This window comes from Procambarus clarkii, chromosome 78, assembly GCF_040958095.1.
Source record: "Procambarus clarkii isolate CNS0578487 chromosome 78, FALCON_Pclarkii_2.0, whole genome shotgun sequence".
NCBI lineage: Eukaryota > Metazoa > Arthropoda > Malacostraca > Decapoda > Cambaridae > Procambarus > Procambarus clarkii.
In genome coordinates, this window is record NC_091227.1 from 6291811 (window position 1) to 6295918 (window position 4108).

Here is a 4108-nt window from a genome sequence, read left to right on the forward strand (position 1 = left end):
GTTTTTGGACTACCTCTCACTTTTGAAACTATCAAAGTTTCATTTATTTTAGTAGGATTTTTCTTGCCCTTATTCTCGTATATAGAGTACCGGGTACAAGATTTCCCTGCATTTTGATTATTTAATCACTTAACATCTAATTTTAACGTTAATTGTTTTCAACGATTGAATTCCCACAGGATAGTCACCAGTTGCCACGTCATCCTGTTACTGACACTTATAATACCACAGGTATATTCTCTGTACATCTGTTTGATATCGCAAAATGTTTCGTCTCTCAGCATTTCGTAGTGATCCAGCAAATGAAGTAGGGAACTTAATTCGTGCCAAGAGGACAGAATTACAAACTCTAGCACATGAGTAGCACCTGATGTTTCCTATGGAGCCACCAAAAGTGACTTGCATAACCTTATCCTTGACCACCTCTTAGATAATGGAAGTATAGACTCTGATTCTCACGAAACTATTCCATTACAGACAGGCATACTATGGCAGCTATGAAGTTAAAGTTAAAACTAGCGAAAGTAGAACGTGAACGCCAGAAAGAAGCTCTACAATTCAAGGAACGCGAGGCTGCCCTAGAACGTGAATGCCAGAAGAAAGCTCTTCAGTTCCAGAAGGAACAAGCTGCCCTACAACGTGAGCAGGTTGAATTCCAACGTGAGCGTGAGAGAGCAGCTTGAATTAAAGAACGTGATCTGGAGATACAACGTGAACACAATAAGAAGCAAACCGATAATGCTCTAGACTACCGTAGAAAAGAACTCGACTTGGAAACTACACACTACACTCGGCTCCAACAAGCTGAAGCTAAACTTCCAGTAAGCTTTAGCATCTCCCAGGCAAGTAAGTTAATGCCTCCATTCGTTGAGACAGAGATAGATGTGTTTTTAACTACTTTTGAGGACCTACCTAAAAAACTTAGCTGGCCTGATGATCAGTGGTCTATACTTCTCAGAGAACATCTCACAGGTAATGCTGCGGTTACTCTCAGTACCTTAGCGTCTGAGAATGACTACCAGATCCTAAAGCAAGCCGTTCTTGACGCCTTACTTTTCTCCACCGAAAGCTACAGACGAAAATTCCGTGATTATCTAAAGGCAAGTGTCACCACCTATTTAGAATTTGTCAATACTAAGAAAAGATATTTCATGAAATGGCTGGAAGCAGCCCATGTTTCTACATTTTCAGACCTCGTCAACCTCATTCTAGTCGAGGAATTCTTTCGACGTGTTCCTGCTCCATCCGTCTTCACTTAGCAGACAAAGAGGAAACCGACCTCATCAGATGTGCGAAGTCGGCTAACACCTACAGTCTTATACACAGGTTAACAGCTGACACATCTTCCAGTAAGAAGTCTTGGTCTAGTTATGACAAAGTGAGTACCGATCAAACGAGCTCTCAATTATATTGTAGGTATTGCAAGCTCTATGGACATACCATAGATAAATGTGGAAAAGCCCAATACAAAGGCTATAGTGAAACTCCTAAACCCAAACCGACTCCTCCTAAGTTCGGTAAGCCTGTGATGAATTTTCGTATTCCTGTTAATGATCTTTCTCTCTTCAGCAAACGCCTATACCCTGGAACTGTCTCTGCCAACAGTACAGATTCGGAGGGACGTTTCAAAGTGAAGATCTTGAGGGACACAGCTGCTCTTCAGTCTATAATTTTGAAATCGGCTGTGCCTAACATCACCTACACCAGGGAGACGGTCCTTATCACTGACCTCACTGCCACCACTCAGTATCCACTTGCCATAGTCCACCTGGATTGTCCTTTCATACAAGGTGAAGTCCAAGTCGCCATCCGGGAAAAGCCTTTTCCCATTTCAGGGGTACAACTTCTCCTGGGCAACGACTTGGCCAAAGATCTACAACCTTTCAACTTGATCATCATGGACAAACCCCAGGTATGTAACTCAGTCATGGAAACCCCACCCTGAAGTATATTCCAGCAGAGGTCCAAGAAAGTGATGAAGTCTCTCCTCCGGTTTTGGTGACAACCCGTGCGCAAGCTGCACGCACGCAACAAGCTGACTGCTTCAACAGCTGTCCCTCAAGACCATCAGAATCTGCCACTGAATCTCACTATGCTGGAGTTCCGTAAGTTGCAGAGGGAGGATCCCCCATTAGCACCATTATTCTTCCAGGCCGAGACTCAATCTGATAGTATTCCTGGGTTCTTTATAGAGAACTACCGCAGGTACCGACCCAGTAAACTAACGGATGATGACGATTGGGCTAATGTCCACCAACTAGTAGTTCCCACCAGCCTATGGCCCGATATTCTACACCTGGCCCATGGAACGCTTTCTCACTACGGTTTTAATAAAATCTATCACACTATCAGACAATACTTTTACTGGCCAGGTATGATTAAAGATGTAAAAACGTATGTACAACAGTGTCATACATGTCAGATGGCAGGAAAACCTAGCATTGCTATTCCCAAGGCTCCTTTGATTCTTATCCCGGTGTCTGCGGAACCCTTTCACAGACTCATCATAGACTGTGTTGGTCCTTTACCCCGGACCAGTTCCGGCAACGCTTATATACTAACCATCCTGTGTCCAACCACCAGATTCCCCATAGCAGTTCCTGTAAAGAACATTACAGCTGCTACTGCGGTGAAGCAACTGGTGAAGATCTTTACACAATATGGATTTCCTCGGGAGACTCAAAGTGACTGTGGCACCAACTTCACCAGTGATCTCTTTAAGAAGACACTGGAAGAATTTAACATTACTCAGGTATTGTCCAGCCCCTATCATCCTGCTTTACAGGGTTCTCTTGAACTTAGTCACCAAACTATAAAATCACTCCTTAGGAAATTTTGCAGTGAAGCTATGAAAGACTGGGATAAACAACTTGACATCATCATGTGCATTTTCAGAAGTCTCCCAAATGAGTCTCTAGGAGTGTCTCCTTATGAGATGTTCTATGGACGTAAATGCCGTACTCCTCTTATAGCTTTTAAAGACTCTACGTAATGCCACCTTCAGTGACCCTCTGAATGGGCCCCAGTTTCTTCAAAACTTAAAGCACATTCTATTGCGATTGCATAAATTTGCTAATGATAATTTATTAAAAGCTCAAGATAAGATGAAGACTCATTTTGACAAACACAGTAAAATCAGGAAATTTAAAACAGGAGACGTCGTTTTAGCATATTTTCCAATCCCTGGTTCATTGCAAAATAAGTTTTCAGGACCTTACCGCATCAAGGAGTGCAGAAACAACTGCAACTACGTTCTTGAGACTCCAGATAGGCAGCGGAGGACCCAGTTGTGCCACGTCAATCTTTTGAAGAAGTATAAAGGTACACCCCCTACTGTGTTAGTATCTCTCTCCACCTTTCAAGATCCACACCTCCACAGTGAGACCTTCCCTGCTTCTCCTCCCGAAAGCACTAACTCTGAGTCAGTGCCTTCCAATTCGGAAATTCTTACAGATCTTCCTAAATATTTGCAGGACTGTAAAATCATAGCAGACGCCCTCTCCAGAGTCAACGAGGTAGAGGCAGCTACTCCTACCACTCTATTGTCTAATGAAGTAACGTAATCTGTAAGAGCAGGCTTCGGGGGAGAGCTGTGATAGTAATCTCTTTCAGAAGAGATTTAGCCTGCTCCTTTCTACATCGCGTTACTTCTATACTTCTGCAACATCATGATACCACATTAAAGAATAGTATATAAGTGGAATAACAGACATCTCTACAGGGGGTACACTACCCTACTCTCACTTTCCTCACCCCCTCCCTCACTGTCGGCGCACCAGCTCGTCGATCACCAAACGACCACTTCAAACCAACACTCTCCCATTAGTGAATCAGCGACTTCACGCGATTCCAGCGCCATCTGCATCGTCTATATATAGTCTCGCACGAGCAGTTGGCCTCAGAATATTCTTGTGCTCTCGAGCTGACCCTTTTATCTAAACATACGTCGTGTATATTAGTAGAGGTTTCAGCCAGCCCACTATTCTCAGCACTTTTAACTAATTTTTGTCCTGCTTATTGTAGAGTAGCATAATCATTATTTTATTTTATGTTGTGTTTTGTCTTTGTATATATTTTGATCCGCACTGTACATAGCCAAGGGATTATC